At 39.3% G+C, this 19,774-nt stretch overlaps 1 long non-coding RNA gene across 1 annotated transcript; it reads left to right on the forward strand.

Annotated features, from left to right (window-relative positions):
* The first annotated feature begins 2,620 nt into the window (after positions 1 to 2,620).
* Positions 2,621 to 5,516, forward strand: LOC129622467 (uncharacterized). Its single transcript, XR_008699995.1, has 2 exons — positions 2,621 to 2,756; positions 5,373 to 5,516. It is a non-coding gene; the product is annotated as an uncharacterized LOC129622467 (long non-coding RNA).
* Positions 5,517 to 19,774: the final 14,258 nt, after the last annotated feature.

Raw genomic sequence — 19,774 nt, forward strand, 5'->3', positions numbered from 1 at the left:
AAACCACCAGGGAATTCTCTGTCCTTCTGCACTTTGAATACCAGTGTAGATTTGTTGAACAAAAGACTTTGCTGAGTGAGTACCAATATCTTTCCTTAGAATCATTAACTATGACTCTAAATCAGATGGAGTAATGTTCAGTTTCATTTCTTAAACCATATTGTGTTGGCTTTTACATGAATTGAATTCCTATTGTTGAGTCACTCTAAACATCAGAAGCTGTCCCAAAGACTTCCTGTAGCATAGTCTATGGGGTCATTGTATTAGGATAATAGGGTTGAAACATTTCATAATTTAATGAATTTGTAGATTTCTTATTCCCAAAATTAAAAAAGAACTTCTATGAATGTCAAATTCAGTAATTATCAGACAGAACAGAATTTGGCTCTGTTTAACCAACTGGCACACTCTCTGTAGATAACAACATGGTTTGATATTTATAAAGGGCCCATTCCCTACCCCCCTCCACTTAGACACCAGAAATTCATTAAATATAAAGCCTTACATAATTTTGTAAAGAGACTCATTTCTCTGCCGTTTTCCTAGCTTCTAAATTCAATATTAAAAAAAGGTATCAATCTTTGGGTGCAGGCTTTCAGCTTTCCCTGAAATGGAGTAGCTGGTTGTGGTCCAGCACACAAACTAGCTTTGGTTTGATGGAATTTAATTAATTAATTAATAATAAAAATAAACACAGAGTCCCCTTGGTGTTAGGATAACAAGCAAATTCTGGGGAGAGAGATGAGAACAGAATGTGGATCAAGTCTACAAGTGGCCTTGGAATAGAAGATTCCTTCTGGCATTAGGTACACACATTTGGATTTCTTTGGGTTGGAAATATAAAAGCATAATTTTTGCCTTTAATTAAAGTTTTTCCAGTTGAATTCTTGCCAAATGCCCAAAGAAACAGAGCTGGATAGGAACAATAGCTGACATTCATGTTTTAGGTGTTTTACATGAATATCATTTAACCCTCATAGACAACCCTTTAAGAAGGTACAAAAATTATTTTCCTTCTTTGAAAACTGAAGAAACCAGAGCCCCAAAAGTTTAGGCAATCTCTTATAGAATAATCTGGCTTGAAAACCCAGAACAAAGAGCATGAGTCTGAGATGCTGAGGTCCTGAAGACAGGCAGTGTCACCTCCCAAACTCTGCTGCCTCTCCACGGAGGGCTAGGGAGATTTATCATGCTTTTCACAGGAAGACTGTTAAGTGCTTCTCTTGAACAATATGATTATTTTCCACAGCAATCCCTTCATGCAGCTTATAAGCCAAGAACTGGCAGTCCATCAAATGGAAAGTGACTTGTATAAAAAAATCCCCTGTGGTCCTGGGAGATCCGGGCAGAAGGTAAAGAGGCTTTTACCTTTACTCCTGGGAACTCACCAATGGTATCCCTCTTCCCAACTCCTCATCTTGAAAGACAAATAGCATCCTTTCTAGTTGGAGTGTACTCACTTGATACTCGCTCTGCATTTCTCCCTAGAGGCCAACATTCCTGGAAGGGAAAATGAAACCAAGATAATAACCATTGTAGAGATTATGAAACTGCTTCCTATCTGAATCCATACTCTAAACCTCCTTCAGTGCTTTCGTAAACCATCCCACACTGATAGAATTACTTTTTATGACTCATAGATATATTTTACTTTTCCAGTTTTATCCTCTTAACTTTCAAGGAAAAGATCAGATGATGGAAAAGAAAGATTCACCTGCAGAGCTATGTTGAATTTTATTTAACCCTAACACATAGACTGTAGACTGAAAAAAGAAATATGCCCAGCTTAGTATTATGTATAAAGATACTTTTTAAAGTTTTACAGAATATAATCCAATGGTAAAATTCATTCTCTTAACAAATATTTATTGAGTTCTTTTTACATATAAAGTGCTGCAATAGGTGCTGAAGTACAAAAATAAGCAAACCCCATCCCTGCCCTCAAGATGCTTATACTCTTATGTTTGATATTGTGTGAACGTTTGTATGGGCCTGCCTGGGGCGGTCTTTCATTTACACCTATTTCCCTAGTGTAATAATAAATAATGCTCTTTCAGTCTCAAAAGTTTCCCAGTTTAGATGACAAATTGCATATATCCTGGCAGTAATATTTCCCAATAGATGATACTTTTAAAATATTTATAATTCTTGGATATAAATAAAAAGTACAAACAGCAAAGGGGCAAAAAGTATACTGACACAGTCCTCATTTTTTAAAAAAATTTGGCTGTGCCAGGTCCTTGTTGTGGCCTGGCAGCAATGTTGTTGCATGTGGGATCGAGCTCCCTGCATTGGGAGCACAGAGGCTTAACTACTGAACTCCCAGGGAAGGCCCACCATCTTCATTCTGGAATAATTAATACTGTCTGTGTATGTCAATTGAAGTTCATTGGGAAAGTGTGGCACTTTGTTTTGACATTATTTTTTTAAATGCAACTACTGTTCAATCTCTACTGAGAGGCTATATTGGCTAGAAAACTTAAGAAGATGAGAGAATACTGCACTAAAAGGAGATAACAGTATGTATCATACACTCAACTCCGGTTTTAGGAGCCAAAGGTGAATAGGACACAGGGAAGCGTCAGGTGGAGCAGACAGAGCAATGTTTGGAGGCATTTGGGGTCAGGAGCCTCTGATCTGAGAGTTGGTGATGGCATCTACCTTCCTGTCTCTTGGACTCTTTGGTCTCTATCCCATTCCTGTAGGTACTGAACTCATCGGTTTTTAAAGCCACCTGCGATGCACTTTTGTGAAAGGTTGGTGTCTGCAGAACTTTTAATTACACATCATTTTGTGTACTGTTGTCTGAATATGTATATATATGTATTTTGATATTGAAGACAAGCTATTTTTAGTTTCCTTTTGGGTATGTTTGGAGAAACTCTTAACTGTTGCTATGCTGCTATGGAAACGGTATCCACGTATACTGACATGTTTACAATTGTTTAAAACACTATAAACTTTCCAGGGCAAAGGCAAACGGCTTACTTCCATCAAAGTTGCTCCCTGGTTTCCTTTTTTTTTATTAGTTTATTTATTACTCTTAGACCCATGTTGGAATCTGTTTCATCTGTGCCGGGCATTAAAGGGCTGTTTTTTGCTGACATGCATCATTTAATTGATTTCACATTTGTAACTAAGGTAGCGCCAAGAGCAGATGAAAAGTTTACCCTAAAATCAGAAATATTCTTTGGTCTTGCTAGGAACTGAGAATTAAATACTTTCTAGGCTCCCAAATGAAAAAAAAAAAAAAAGAAATAATGCCTCTTGAGGGTGTGTTGACTAAACTAGAATTTGCAAGTTAGGATTGTTATTTAAATGTAACTAATGTAATTATTATTCATGTGTACAGAATGAATTTAAAGACTAGTCTAATTGCTTAGAAACATGCAAACCCCAAAAGGAGTTTTCTGGCTTATTCCAAGCATGGAGAAAAGTAGGTGGCTAAGATTCTTTACAATTTCTGGAAAAAGGAATCTTAACAAAGACACATGAATTGAAGCAAACAAGAACTATGTTTGTTTGAAAGTACCAGGAAAGTGATCTTTGGCAGGGTAGTTTTCTAGGAGTCAAAAAGTATTTTAAAGTGGAATCTGTAATTGTGAATCACACAGTGCTGGGTCCTGACAACATAAAGGGCACATATTCTAGGAGATGAAGAAGGCAAGGGCACCCCACTCCAGTACTCTCGCCTGGGAAATCCCATGGACGGAGGAACCTGGTAGGCTGCAGTCCATGGGGTCACTAAGAGTCGAACACGACCGAGCAACTTCACTTTGACTTTTCAGTTTCACGCATTGGAGAAGGAAATGGCAACCCACTTCAGTATTCTTGCCTGGAGAATCCCAGAGACAGGAGAGCCTGGTGGGCTGACGTCTATGGGGTCGCATAGAGTCAGACACGACTGAAGCGACTTAGCAGCAGCAGCAGCAGCATTCTAGGAGAGTATAATATTTTATAGAATTTTAAACAGAGTGCTTACTCCTTTAAAAAATTCTCTTTTCTAAAGTTTGATATCTACTTTGAGTAAGTATACAGTAAAGAAAATTTTAGCTGTTATGCAATCTACTTTCTTCACTCTTTTGCTAAAATCTCATTTTTGTCATCTTCCTGAAATGGTCATTTAAAAATCACAGATTCAAAAAAAAAAAAAACAACCACTCAATGGAGTATAGTTGATTAACAACTATGCTCTGATATAAAATAAAAATTAAAACAAAAAACACCCAGTGGAAGCCCTGTGGGAATGATCCTGATTCGTGGACAGCTAGTTGACTTGGGCCTGGATTGCATGTAGAGATCACAGTCCCCCTCTCCCCCACTTCCACCTCCCCTGACAGGCCCCTTTAACAGTGTTTATACACTTTCTGTGCTACCACTCATCAGTGGATATTCCATTCTAAGCCCTTCAAAGGGATGAGGTTTATGTGATTTTGTTTTTCTTCTTTGTGGGAAGGGTTCCTCTCCCACCTCTTGGAGTTTAGCAGCAGCTAAGAAATGTGACCCCAAGGTCACATTCAGATTAGAACTCAGTAAAACCTGAGGGTCTGTTATTTCATGGCAATGGCACCCCACCCCATTACTCTTGCCTGGAAAATCCCATGGAAGGAGGAGCCTGGAAGGCTGCAGTCCATGGGGTCGCTGAGGGTCGGACACGACTGAGCGACTTCACTTTCACTTTTCACTTTCATGCACTGGAGAAGGAAATGGCAACCCACTCCAGTATTCTTGCCTGGAGAATCCCAGGGACAGAGGAGCCTGGCAGCTACAGTCCCTAGTATCACAGAGAGTCAGATATGGCTGAAGCTACTTAGCATGCATGCACGCACCCGTGGAGAGGGTTTGCATGGGAGGGGAATCTGGCTTAGCATTGGTTGCATTCATTCCCTGGGGTGGGAGCCTAGAAAGAGAGGGTGTCAAGCGGCTCTGGCAACTGAGTCCCGTCAGGGTTGCCCTCAGGATCAGGATGAAAAGAGGGAAATGAGGTAGCAGCAGCACCATGGCTTAACACTGAGCGCTCCCCAGGCAGCCACTAATTGGCTTACTCTTTTCAGATTTCTCTTAAGAAGCCGATTTCCGTTTCTGTTCTGTTGCCTCTGAGGGGATTTCCCAAATTAACCTTCTCTAAGCTTTCTTGAGGGACTGTTTTTGAGGGCTGGTGGGGAATTTCCCTCTTCTGACCAAAGTGTTGCTGGGAGAGATTTACTGCTGATTTTCATCTGGGGATTTTCTCACAGGCCTTTGCTACTTCCTGTTTCCCAGGAGTCTCTGCTCTCTGGGAACTGAAGAGCTAACAAGCAAAGGGGATAAACAGATTTAAGGAAAAGGAAAGAGGGTGTGTTTCATATGGTGTTTCTTCTTCTCTTTTCTAGTTCTTTGCCATAATGATACTGGATTTGAAGACTGGACCCAGGGACCTTGCTGAGGGCCTCAGCTTGATTACACTAAACGTTCCACAGGAACTTGGGTTGGACAGTGAACTCACAAGTCAGAATAAATGATCAGTTTTACTAGAATAGCTCTTCTGTATTGGGGATGGATAGAAACTCCTATGTTAAAAGAAGCCACTAAAGAATCATTGCACATTTTACTTAATGGTAATACTCTTCCACTAGTTAAGTGCTTTCTGTGTCATGCATGGTGCTTGGGGTTTTACATACATGTCTCATTTGATCCTGGCAACTACCCAGAGAAGCAGGCTTTACTAAGACCCATCTAACAGATGAGCACATCAAGGCTCTGAACTGTTAGGTTATTAGCCACATTTTCCAGGCTGGTATTAGGAGCCCAATTTTGTGGCATCCCAAAGCCTATGTTTATTTAGCTATAAATTTGTCCTAAATTTGAGATTTGTTTCATTGGTCTTTTAGGTTCTATTACCAGAAAATTAATGGAAAGGATCCTTAGGAGAAGCAGCCCCCCAAAACCATGAGTGAAGATATTTTCGGGGCAGTTGACAGTTGTTAGCTTAGTTCTATACACCTGCCAGGCCCTTTTGCTGTATATTCACTATTTTCACATCCCCTGGAAAGTGATGCTGCTGACCTGGGAATAGGAATCAATGTATAAAAGAAGCTCCAATTGGAGCAATTAATTAGTCCTTCCTCTTTGAAAACCTTCTGACTAACCACTGCTTTACACCTTGTTATTTTCTACCCTAGTTTTGTACATTTTGTCAAGGTTCTTAGAAATAATTCCCCTGAGGACAGGTCCTGGACTATCTCTGACCCTGCTTTGCCCCAGGGAAAATAACATTCTTGATTGCTCTGAAGCTAGATCCCTGTCTGTATGTGCCCTGGTGTGTGTGTGTGTTTTCTTGTATGAGTTTCTCAGTGAGGTAGATTATTAGCCACAGTTGACATTTACAAAGTCCTCCATATATTTTCAGTTCCCCCAGAGAAGTTGTGAGCGTGGGTGAGGGTGCTGGGGGCAGCAGTGGCACTGATAAAGCAGTTCCTGGGGGTTCCCAATGGTTGGGATGCCCCTGCTGCCTTGACACCCCTTCCCCACTGCAGACTTTGCTGCAGCCCCTCCTCTCCAGTCTTTGTCTAGGAGGGCTCCTGACCACATCCTCTTCATCCAAATGGTGAACTCCAATAGCCATCAAGAGTTAAGAGTTGACTGGTTGCCAAGTGATTTACTGCCTTAATTGACTTGATTCTCACCCATGAAGGTAGGCAGAATGATTCCCATTTACTTTATCAGTGAGGAAACCAAGGCCCTGTCAGGTTAATAATTGACCCAAAGTCACCTAGCAAGTAATCTGAGGGACTGGGACACAAATTCTAATCTGTCTGATTCCTAGTTACGGCTTTGTTGGGAGAGAGGGGAGTACACCTTATTTGTGTGTTTATTTATTTATATGAAGATATTCATCTCAGATGTAGAACATTTTTATGTATCACGAAATGATCACCAAAATGATCTCTAGTTACCATCTGTCACCATGCAAAGTTGTTAACAATATTGTTGACTAGATTCCCTTTGTGTACATTACATCTTTGTGACTTATTTATTATATAGCTAGAAGTCTGTACCTCTTAATCCCCTTCACCTGTTTCGTATATGCTCCCATTCTCCTCCCCTTTGGCAACCACCAGTCCTATGAATCTGTTTCTGTTTTGTTTAATTTGCTTGTTTTTTTTTTAATTTCATATATATATATCACATCTTTTTTATCCATCTATTGATGAACACTTACCTTGCTTCCATATCTTGGCTATATAAATAGTGCTTCATGAACATAAGGGAATGAGTTATTTTTGAATTAATATTCTTTAGAAAAATACCCAGAAGTGAAACGGCTGGATGGTATGCAGTTCAACTTGCAGTTTTTTTGAGAACCTCTATATTGTTTTACCGGAGAAGGCAATGGCAACCCACTCCAGTACTCTTGCCTGGAGAATCCCATGGATGGAGGAGCCTGGTAGGCTGCAGTCCATGGGATCGTGAAGAGTCTGACACCGCTGAGCGACTTCGCTTTCACTTTTCACTTTCATGCTTTGGAGAAGGAAATGGCAACCCACTCCAGTGTTCTTCCTGGAGAATCCCAGGGACGGTGGAGCCTGATGGGCTGCCGTCTCAGGGGTCGCAAAGAGTCGGACACAACTGAATCGACTTAGCAGCAGCAGCAGCATATTGTTTTACATAGTGGCTGCACCAGTTTACACTTCCACCAAAAATGCAAGAGGACTCCTGTTTTACCACAACCTCACCAACACTTACTGCTTCTTGTCTTTTTGATAATAGCCATCCTGACAGGGGTGAGATAGTATCTTACTGTGGTTTTGATTTGCGTTCCCCTGATGATTAGTGACGTTGAGCACTTTTTCTTGTTCTTTTCAGCCATCTGTTTGTCTTCCTTGGAAAAATGTCTACTCAGATCCTCTAATTTTTAGTCTTGTTGTTTGTTTCTTGATATTGATTTCTTCACTTATGGTTGGGTGCATTCCATTATTGTTATATTTGGGTTCCCTTCATTTTGTGTGTGTGTATCATTATAGGCTTTTTTTTGTGATTACCATGAGGTTCATACATACAAACCCATGTCTATAGCAGTCTATTTTAAGCTGATAGTCATTCAAGTTTGAAGGCATTCTAGAAGTACTACATTTTAGTTTCCCTGTTTCCATGTTTTATGTTTTTGATGTCACATTTTAAATTGTTTTTTTGTGTGTATCCCTTAACTACCTATTGTAGTTACATTCGTTTATACTACTTTTGTCTTTTAACTGTCACATTAGCTTTTCAGTGGCTATGGTTTTTCTAGTCGTCATGTATGGATGTGAGAGTTGGGCTATAAAGAAAGCTGAGCACCGAATAATTGATTCTTTTGAACTGCGGTGTTGGAGAAGACTCTTGATAGTCCCTTGGACTGCAAGGAGATCAACCAGTCCATCCTAAAGGAGATCAGTCCTGGGTGTTCATTGGAAGGACTGATGTTGAAGCTGAAACTCTAATACTTTGGCCACCTAATGCCAAGAACCGACTCATTGGAAAAGACCCTGATGCTGGGAAAGACTGAGGGCGGGAGGAGAAGGGGACAACAGAGGATGAGTTGGTTGGATGGCATCACCAACTCAATGGACATGAGTTTGGGTAAACTCTCGGAGTTGGTGATGGACAGGGAGGCCTGGCATGCTGCAGTTCATGGGATCGCAGAGTCGGACACGACTGAGCGACTGAACTAAACTCACTGCCTTTACTATATATTTTCTTTTACCAGTGAAATTTTCATTCATATATTTTCTTATTTCTAGTTATGGTCCTTTCTGCTTAAAGGAACGAGACCCTTTAACATTTCTTGTAAGGCTTGTCTAGACATAATAAACCCCTTTGGTTTTTACTTATCTGGGAAACTCTATCTTTTTCTCAATTCTGAATCATAACCTTGCCAAACAATTTTCTCGGTTGTATAAGTTTTTTCCTCTTAGCATTTTAAATATATCCTGCCTCTCCCTTCTGGCCTGTAAAGTTTCTGCTGAAAAATCAGCTGTTAGTCTTATGGGATTTCCCTTGTATATCATTAGTTTTTTTTTTTTTTTTTCTTGCTGCTTTTAAGATTCTCTTATCTTTACCTTTTCTATTTTCGTTATGTCTTGGTGTGCATCTCTTTTAGATCATCTTGTTTGGAACTCTCTGTACTTCCTATATCTGGATGTCTGTTTCCTTCTGCAGTTTAGAGAAGTTTTTGGCCATTATTTCCTCAAGTAAGTCTTCTATCTCTTTCTGTCTCTCTTCTCCTAATGGGATCCCTATAATGCAAATGTTAAGTGTGCTTAATGTTGCCCCAGAAGTTCCTTAAATAGTCCTCAGTTTAAAAAATTCTTTTTTCTTTTCCTGTTCTGGTTGGGTGATTTCTACTCTTCTATCTTCCAGATCACTTTTTCATTCTTCTGTATTGTCTAATTGCTGTTGATTCCTTCTAGTATGTTTTTTATTTCAGTTCTTATATTCTTCAGTTCTGATTTGTTCTTTCTTATGTTTTCTAAATCTTTGTTGAAATTCTTCCTAAGTTCCTCCTTTCTTCTTCCAAACTCAGTGAGCACCCCTGTGATTGTTTCTTTGAATGCTTTATCAAGTAAATTACTTCTCTTCATTTCATTAGGGTTTTTATTCTGGGGTTTTATTTTGTTTTTCATTTGGAACATATTTCTCTGTCTCATTTTATATATATATATATATACACACACACATATATAAAACTATACAAGCAACTATGCAATCTGAAAAAATATGTATTTCTTTTTCAGTTTCCTTTCCATTATAGGATATTATATTGAATATAGTTCCCTATGCTATACAGTAGGTCCTTACTATTTATCTATTTTATGTATAGTATATACATCTTGGAGAAGGCAATGGCACCCCACTCCAGTACTCTTGCCTGGAAAATCCCATGGATGGAGGAGCCTGGTAGGCTGCAGTCCATGGGGTCACTAGGAGTTGGACACGACTTCAATTTCACTTTCATGCATTGGAGAAGGAAATGGCAACCCACTCCAGTGTTCTTGCCTGGAGAATCCCAGAGACGGGGGAGCCTGGTGGGCTGCCGTCTACGGGGTCGCACAGAGTCGGACACGACTAAAGTGACTTAGCAGCAGCAGCAGCAGCAGTATACATCTGTGGGCAAAGGGCATGGCAACCCACTCCAGTATTCGTGCCTGGACAATCCCATGGACAGAGGAGACTTGCAAGCTACAGTCTCTAGGGTTGCAAAGAGTCAGACACGACTGAAGTGACTGAGCATACATGCATACATCTATTAATCCCACACTTCTTATTTATCTCTCCCCACCCCTTTTTCCCTTTGGTAACCATGAATTTGTTTTCTATGTTTGTGGATCTGTTTTATAAACTAGTTTATTTGTATCATTTTTTGAGACTCCACATATAAGTTATGTCATATGATATTTGTGTTTCTCTGACTTATTTCACCTAGTATGATAACCACTAGGTCCATCCATGTTGCTGCAAATGACATTATTTCATTCTTTTTTATAGTTGAGTAATATTCCACTGCATGTATGTACCACATCTCTATCCATCCATCTATTGATGGACTTTTTGGTTGCTTTCATGTCTTGGCTATTGTAGACAGTGTCACTCTGAACATTGTAGTGCACATATCTTTTTGAATTAAAGTTTTCATCTTTTCCAGATATATGCCCAGGAATGGGATTGCTGGATCATATGCATCAAGGAAATTATATAGTGGAGGTGATTTTATAATCTCTGAAATGACCTTGTACAGAAAGTAATATTAATAGTTAAAAATTAAATAACTCCATAGTGAATAACCATGTTCAGGACATGTTTGTCTGTTTGAAAGAAAATAGAGCATTCCCTTGGAAATTATTAATTATTTATATTATAAATGAATAAAACATTTCAGAAAATGGGAGCCACCGCTCCATGTCTTTGTACTCTTTTAAGCAAAGGTTTTCTAACAAGTTATCTAGACTTGCTGCCTCTAGTTTCTCTCTTCTTATTACCTCTTCAAACTCGTTCCAAACATGTGTCTGTCATGAATGCTTCACTGAAGCTACTCTTTCTGAAGACGCTGATGCTGTACTTTTCTGAGTCCGTCTGTCAGTTCTCAGGCCTCTGCTTAGGTGTGTGTCAGTCGCGTTTGCCGCAGTAACATGTTTCTTCTACTCTGGAAGTTTCTTCACTTTGCTTCCAGGACACACCCTCTCTTGGGTTTCCTCCTCCTCACTGGACATTCCTTCTCAGTCTCCTTTGCTGGTCCCTCCTCTCCTCTGTGACCTCATAATCCTGGAGGGTCATTGGGTCTTCTTCTTAGGCCTCTTCTCTTCCTTACTCTCTCCTTGGTTATCTCCGCTTAGTTCCACAGCCTTAAATATCATTTACATGCTGCCAGAAGTATATCTCCAGCCCAGACTCCTCTTCTGAACTCTAGACCTTTATCCAACTGCCAACTTGACATCTCAGAATTAACAAGTCCAAACTCGAACTCCCATTCTTCCTTTTAAAGCCTGGTCCACCCACAGTCTACACCTCTCAGTGGATGATGATCCTACCCTTAATTAGTTCTGACCAAAAACTTTAGAGTCATCCTTGACTCCTCTTTGTCTCTTTTTTCACATCCAAATCTTGTTGGCTCCTTCTCCAAAAAGTATATTTGGCATCCAACCACTTTTCACCACCTCCACCTCTCCCAGCCTGATCTGAGCCACCATCATCATCTCTTTCTTGGATAATTGCCATCACTTCTTAACAAGTCACCTCTCTTCTGCCCTTTCCCCTTGCTTCTACTACAGGCTAGTCTCAAGAATTCAGTCAGAGAGACGCTTCAAAAATAAGGGCAAATCCTGCTACTCTTCTGCTCAGAAACCTCATAATGGTGTTCTATTTCACTCAGAGTAATACAAGTGCCCACAAAGACCTATACAATCCAGATCACCTGCTTCTCCATCACCTTTCTGGCCTCAGCTCCTGCTAACTTCACCTTTATTCACTCCCCTCCAGCCATGCTGATCTCCTTGCTGTTCCTCAAATTTTGGCCTGGAAAGCTTTCCCCAGATAACCACATGGCCTTCACTTTCACCTTCTTCACATGTTCCCTAGGTTTTCACCTTCTCAATGAGGCCACCCTGCCACCTACTGAAACTGAACTTGCCTTCCCTCTCCACACCCAGCACTCCTGATCATCTTACCCTGCTATTTCCGTTTTTCATAACATTTATCCCTTCTAATGTCTATGGAAATTACTTACTTGTTGTGTTTATGGTTTATTTTTTGTTTCCCACCTATAATGTAGTCTCCAAAGGACAGGGATCTGTTTATTTTGCTTACTGATGTATTCTAAGCACCAGATCAGTGTCAGTCACCTGGTAGGAAATCAGTAAATATTTTTAAATGAATGAAAATTCAAATCTCCAGAGACAGAAATGACAGACATGAGAAAAGCCTGTTAAGATCATATCTGTATTGGTTCAGTAATTTTAAAAAGGGATTCTTATATCTTACTTCCTGATGACAGAAATGAGCATATAACTTCACAAACTCACATATCAAAAGCACCCGTGGCAGTCTGTTCTCTTCAACTGTTGCTTTTGAAGAATTTGATAAAACATCTTATCTTTCTTTTTGGGTAAGCTCCTTTTAAATACTCAAATAACCTGGTTGTTTCTGCTGGGAAGACATTAGAAAGGCATTTAGATGAAGGATAGAATTTATCAGGGCTCATGGTCAAAACAAAAACAACTCCTCAATATTTATTCTATATTGTCTCTGAATGATAATATTCATAGTTTTTACCTGGATAGGCTTCATAATGTTCGTAGTACTGTTAGGGGCCTTAAAATTCATGCGACCTATTTTCTCAGCTGAAAGTGGGAGGGATTCTGACAGCAAGTTGGTTTGTGGGTAAAAGCATGACACCATTGGTCCGGGTCTGTTGGCCTGACTAACCATAGCTGTTACATATTTATATTAATACTTCCCTTTTTGAGACATTTCAAGAAGTACTTTTCTCAGTAGTATGAGGTTGACTGCATGTACTAATGACAGAATTTCTGAGGTTGCTCATGAGTGTTTTCTGGTAAGCCTAACCACGACATCATGAGTGCTTAGTAAATGACAACATGGTAGGTATAGAGGTTAAAATAGGGTCATTATCTCACTGTCTTTCTCAACAGAAAGCCCAAAATAGTATAAGTTATTTTATTCTGTAGTTTTCACCCATGCCCTTTTCCCCACTCCAGGGAAGCCTTAAGAGGATTTGCTACAACTGTGTTATGCATATGATAGATAGGATCTGTTACTATGATTAAATAATTGATTTATATTTTAAACAAGCAACTATCTGTTATTTATAGTGGCAGTTCTATTACTTAAAGTAATTTTGGATAGATCAAAATTCACCACTCAGTTTTTATTTTTTATTTTTTTTAATTTATTTTTTTTAATTTTATTTTATTTTTAAACTTTACATAATTGTATTAGTTTTGCCAAATATCAAAATGAATCCGCCACAGGTATACATGTGTTCCCCATCCTGAACCCTCCTCCCTCCTCCCTCCCCATTCCATCCCTCTGGGTCGTCCCAGTGCACCAGCCCCAAGCATCCAGTATCGTGCATCGAACCTGGACTGGCAACTCGTTTCATACATGATATTTTACATGTTTCAATGCCATTCTCCCAAATCTTCCCACCCTCTCCCTCTCTCTCAGAGTCCATAAGACTGTTCTATACATCAGTGTCTCTTTTGCTGTCTCGTACACAGGGTTATTGTTACCATCTTTCTAAATTCCATATATATGCGTTAGTATACTGTATTGGTGTTTTTCTTTTTTTCTTTTTTTTTTTTTTAATTTTATTTTATTTTTAAACTTAACATAACTGTATTAGATTTGCCAAATATCAAAATGAATCCGCCACAGGTATACATGTGTTCCCCATCCTGAACCCTCCTCCCTCCTCCCTCCCCATTCCATCCCTCTGGGTCGTCCCAGTGCACCAGCCCCAAGCATCCAGTATCGTGCATCGCACCTGGACTGGCAACTCATTTCATACATGATATTTTACATGTTTCAATGCCATTCTCCCAAATCTTCCCACCCTCTCCCTCTCCCACAGAGTCCCTAAGACTGTTCTATACATCAGTGTCTCTTTTGCTGTCTCGTACACAGGGTTATTGTTACCATCTTTCTAAATTCCATATATATGCGTTAGTATACTGTATTGGTGTTTTTCTTTCTGGCTTACTTCACTCTGTATAATAGGCTCCAGTTTCATCCACCTCATTAGAACTGATTCAAATGTATTCTTTTTAATGGCTGAATAATACTCCATTGTGTATATGTACCACAGCTTTCTTATCCATTCATCTGCTGATGGACATCTAGGTTGCTTCCATGTCCTGGCTATTATAAACAGTGCTGCGATGAACATTGGGGTACTCGTGTCTCTTTCCCTTCTGGTTTTCTCAGTGTGTATGCCCAGCAGTGGGATTGCTGGATCATAAGGCATGTCTATTTCCAGTTTTTAAAGGAATCTCCACACTGTTCTCCATAGTGGCTGTACTAGTTTGCATTCCCACCAACAGTGTAAGAGGGTTCCCTTTTCTCCACACCCTCTCCAGCATTTATTACTTGTAGACTTTTGGATCGCAGCCATTCTGACTGGTGTGAAATGGTACCTCATAGTGGTTTTGATTTGCATTTCTCTGATAATGAGTGATGTTGAGCATCTTTTCATGTGTTTGTTAGCCATCTGTATGTCTTCTTTGGAGAAATGTCTATTTAGTTCTTTGGCCCATTTTTTGATTGGGTCATTTATTTTTCTGGAGTTGAGCTGTAGGAGTTGCTTGTATATTTTTGAGATTAGTTGTTTGTCAGTTGCTTCATTTGCTATTATCTTCTCCCATTCTGAAGGTTGTCTTTTCACCTTGCTAATAGTTTCCTTTGATGTGCAGAAGCTTTTAAGGTTAATTAGGTCCCATTTGTTTATTTTTGCTTTTATTTCCAATATTCTGGGAGGTGGGTCATAGAGGATCCTGCTGTGATGTATGTCAGAGAGTGTTTTGCCTATGTTCTCCTCTAGGAGTTTTATAGTTTCTGGTCTTACGTTTAGATCTTTAATCCATTTTGAGTTTATTTTTGTGTATGGTGTTAGAAAGTGTTCTAGTTTCATTCTTTTACAAGTGGTTGACCAGAGTTCCCAGCACCACTTGTTAAAGAGATTGTCTTTAATCCATTGTATATTCTTGCCTCCTTTGTCGAAGATAAGGTGTCCATATATGCGTGGATTTATCTCTGGGCTTTCTATTTTGTTCCATTGATCTATATTTCTGTCTTTGTGCCAGTACCATACTGTCTTGATAACTGTGGCTTTGTAGTAGAGCCTGAAGTCAGGTAGGTTGATTCCTCCAGTTCCATTCTTCTTTCTCAAGATCGCTTTGGCTATTCGAGGTTTTTTGTTTTTCCATACAAATTGTGAAATTATTTGTTCTAGCTCTGTGAAGAATGCTGTTGGTAGCTTGATAGGGATTGCATTGAATCTATAGATTGCTTTGGGTAGTATACTCATTTTCACTACATTGATTCTTCCAATCCATGAACATGGTATATTTCTCCATCTGTTAGTGTCCTCTTTGATTTCTTTCACCAGTGTTTTATAGTTTTCTATATATAGGTCTTTAGATTCTTTAGGTAGATATATTCCTAAGTATTTTATTCTTTCCATTGCAATGATGAATGGAATTGTTTCCTTAATTTCTCTTTCTGTTTTCTCATTATTAGTGTATAGGAATGCAAGGGATTTCTGTGTGTTGATTTTATATCCTGCAACTTTACTATAGTCATTGATTAGTTCTAGTAATTTTCTGGTGGAGTCTTTAGGGTTTTCTATGTAGAGGATCATGTCATCTGCAAACAGTGAGAGCTTTACTTCTTTCTGGCTTACTTCACTCTGTATAATAGGCTCCAGTTTCATCCACCTCATTAGAACTGATTCAAATGTATTCTTTTTAATGGCTGAGTAATACTCCATTGTGTATATGTACCACAGCTTTCTTATCCATTCATCTGCTGATGGACATCTAGGTTGCATCCATGTCCTGGCTATTATAAACAGTGCTGCGATGAACATTGGGGTACACGTGTCTCTTCACCACTCAGTTTTTAACACTATTGCTTGAAATTACTGTTTCTCTTTAATTAAAAGCATTAGAGGAATATACTACCATTACAGGAATATCATAACATTATAGAAGTTTGGACAATTAAATAATTACCTGTAACTCCATCTAAATGTTATGATCATTTGTGAACCAATAAAATAGTCTGATGTTGGTTGTAGATAACTTTTAGATCCTCTGCAAACCCACTTCTTTTGGCCGTAATTTTTCAAGCACCTGTCTGTACCAGGTCCTATGCTACCCTATAGGTATTTTGTTGGTTTATACGGAGAGGCCAAAGTCACAACACTTTGAAACATCAGTCATTCTGTAACTTCCTCTTTTTCCCAGAGCTCTAGGAGAAGCATGGTGGGTAGGGGAGGAAGGGGGATGCCAGCCCAATGGTGACATGGTCACTCTTCTGCTTTGGTTGGAAGATAAGGGCACTAATTCCTTTGCTTCTCCACCCTTCATCTGCAAATTACCTGGGCCTAGACTGGCTTTAAATCTCTAAGACTGGCTGAACCCTAGTAAATGGGTTACTGATCCTAAAATAAAATTGTGAATCAGGTTTGGAGTTTAATGTAAAAGCCTGAGAGACATAGGTTTGTTGCTAATTTAGATTACAAATGTCATCAAAGATAGAAACCAAAAGGTTAGGTAATTTCTAAATTAAACACTCTTTCTTAGAATAATTACCAAGTTATAGCAACTGTGTACTTTGGTAAAATTTGAATAACACTTTATTGCTCAGAATAATGTTTTATTTTTGTCACCAAATAATACTTAAGTACATGCTCTTGTACTCCCTGACTGCAGGAAGGGTGTTACCCTGGATGCTGACACACCCTCTGCAGTGAAACTTGGCTTTGCTGGAACTTTTCAGGTACTAAAAAAAAAAAAACAAAAACCTTTTTCTATTCCCCATTCATTCACAGGCAAGAGACCTAGGCTTTGTTATTTTTTCCCTCAATCTAAATGGACTGAGAGTCAGGCTTTTATAGTCACCATTAAGGACAGACCACGGCAGCATGGAAAATATAATTTGAATCTCCTTTCCCTGGAAATTGGCTATGAAAAGGACAGGTCCATCAATCATAATTTGCAAGGCAAGTTACAAATCCTTTGATGAAGGCTTCTCAAGCTGTCATGGCAGCAAGTAGAACTGGGAACTCGTTTTTCAGTTGAGGAAATATACCTGGTCATTTTGGATATTTAAATCCTGATAGCTTAGCCAGTGGCTGAAGCTTCCTGGGCTTAAATAATAGCTTTTCAGCATTTTATGTTTCTAAGTTTGAGTCTGAATTTAAGAAATGCTAATTTGTAACAATAGTTACAGAATTCCACAGAATTTTGTCTAAAGTGATGTGAACTGGTCATCATAGTTTGCAAGATAATTCTTCACTAGGACATGGCATTGCCTTTAGTCAAAGGTCTCACATGCACAAGCAAACAATGGCCGTGTATTGTATACTTTTTGTTACTCTAATGTGTTGAAATTTCAATTATGGGTGTACAAGACATTGTATTGTATTCTTAAATTATCCTTTATGCTTCTTAATAAGGACTATTTTCTTTCTGAGTTGAAAAGAAATCCCTTTCGCTTAAAAGTCCATGTATTCTAAAAATGAGTAATCACTATACAGAGAGTATACAGAGACTATGATCACTGTGGTATTTGTCCCTTAATATGTGTTCTCCTTTCTTCCAGAGCAATAGAACCCCTCATTTTTAAGCTGGGAATGTAGCTGTTCAGAGGTGGGGGGCGGGGGGAGAACTATTTCCCAGTTTCCTTTGCATAGGACTGGGTGGAAGTTTTATATGGCAACTTCTGGAACTTGGCTGAAGTGACAGTTGATGTGTACCTCTTGCCCTTTCTTTGTCCCTTCCTCCATCATGCTGCTACAAGCATGGGCATGCTAGCAGGAGCTCTCACTGACACCTTGGGTCATGAAGATAAGGGCAACACAGCAGATGAGGGGGTAGAAATGTCATACCAGCTTGCCCACCTTTGCAGCTTTATATGAAAGAAAGATAAACCATCCTGTTTAAATGACTACTCTTTTGGGTCAATGTTTCTCAAAATTAAAACTAATCTGCAGGTACACAATCGCCTACAATAGAAAATACTGGACTATTTCATTTGACATGAAGAAATAAACATACTGTAGCAGACACCTAATAGCTCATCTCTCTGACACCATTTTCCAAAACTGAAAACTATTAGCTCTCTCTGCCACCATTCACTTAGTTAAAGTGAGGGTTTTCAAACTATAGAACATGACCTCACCTTAATTGAAACAGGAGCCCCTGACTTAGCATGGGCCAATCAAAAGCTTTCCCCAGGAACTTGAAAATAAAAGAGATTCATCTCTTTGAATTATAAGACTGTAACAGTAAATACATGAGCTATTGGCTGCTTTGTTTTTCACCATGTATTAGGAGAAGTAGAAGAAAACAGGCTGGAATGAGTAAAACCGATGAATCAGAGTCAAAGAGAGAAGCAGAGATTCAGGGATGGAAGCACAGAAGACGTTCCCCGAAGTCCTCTCATGCCTGACTATCTCAGCACTACTGCTTGCTTCCTTAACATCCACTCTTCATTTCCCCCTTATTAAACAATATTGAAGTTCTGGGTCCTCCCATTCTTAGAGGGGGTTGCAGATTGACTGAGAAAATATGGGCACAGCAATCCCCTGGCAATGGTATTGATCCAGTGAGGGGCATGCCTCTTATTGACCCAATCTGATTGAAAATTTATATTTCGTGTCTGGGGGAAAGTTACTCTTTTTCCTGCTAGACATGAATAGGAAAGCACATAGTCCTGATTATCATTGTCAGCTCTCTTGCCACTATGAGAATGACCATCCTGGGATGAAGGCAACACAAAGAAGGTAGCAAGAGGAATTCTAAAAAGCCTTTGATGACATTTTTAAACCCACCCTGAACTGAATCAATGGTGTTAGATAATAAATGACCTATTACAGAAGTCAGGGGTCATCAAGTTTTTTTTAAAGGGCAGAGAGTAAAAAGTTTAAGATGTGAAGACTATAAAGTCTTTGTTGTATTTGTGACTGGTGATAGAAACAAAGTACAATGCTGTAAAGAGCAATATTGCATAGGAACTTGGAATGTTAGGTCCATGAATCAAGGCAAATTGGAAGTGGTCAAACAGGAGATGGCAAGAATGAATGTTGACATTCTAGGAATCAGCAAACTAAAATGGACTGGAATGGGTGAATTTAACTCAGATGACCATTATATCTACTACTGTGGGCAGGAATCCCTTAGAAGAAATGGAGTAGCCATCATCGTCAACAAAAGAGTCTGAAATGCAGTACCTCGATGCAATCTCAAAAACAACAGAATGATCTCTGTTTCCAAGGCAAACCATTTAATATCATGGTAATCCAAGTTTATGCCCCAACCAGTAATGCTCAAGAATCTGAAGTTGAACAGGTCTATGAAGACCTACAAGACCTTTTAGAACTAACACCCAAAAAAGATGTCCTTTTCATTATAGGGGACTGGAATGCAAAAGTAGGAAGTCAAGAAACACCTGGAGTAACAGGCAAATTTGGCCTTGGAATACAGAATGAAGCAGGGCAAAGGCTAATAGAGTTTTGCCA

This window comes from Bubalus kerabau, chromosome 11 (assembly GCF_029407905.1).
Source record: "Bubalus kerabau isolate K-KA32 ecotype Philippines breed swamp buffalo chromosome 11, PCC_UOA_SB_1v2, whole genome shotgun sequence".
In the NCBI taxonomy this organism is placed as follows: Eukaryota; Metazoa; Chordata; class Mammalia; order Artiodactyla; family Bovidae; genus Bubalus; species Bubalus kerabau.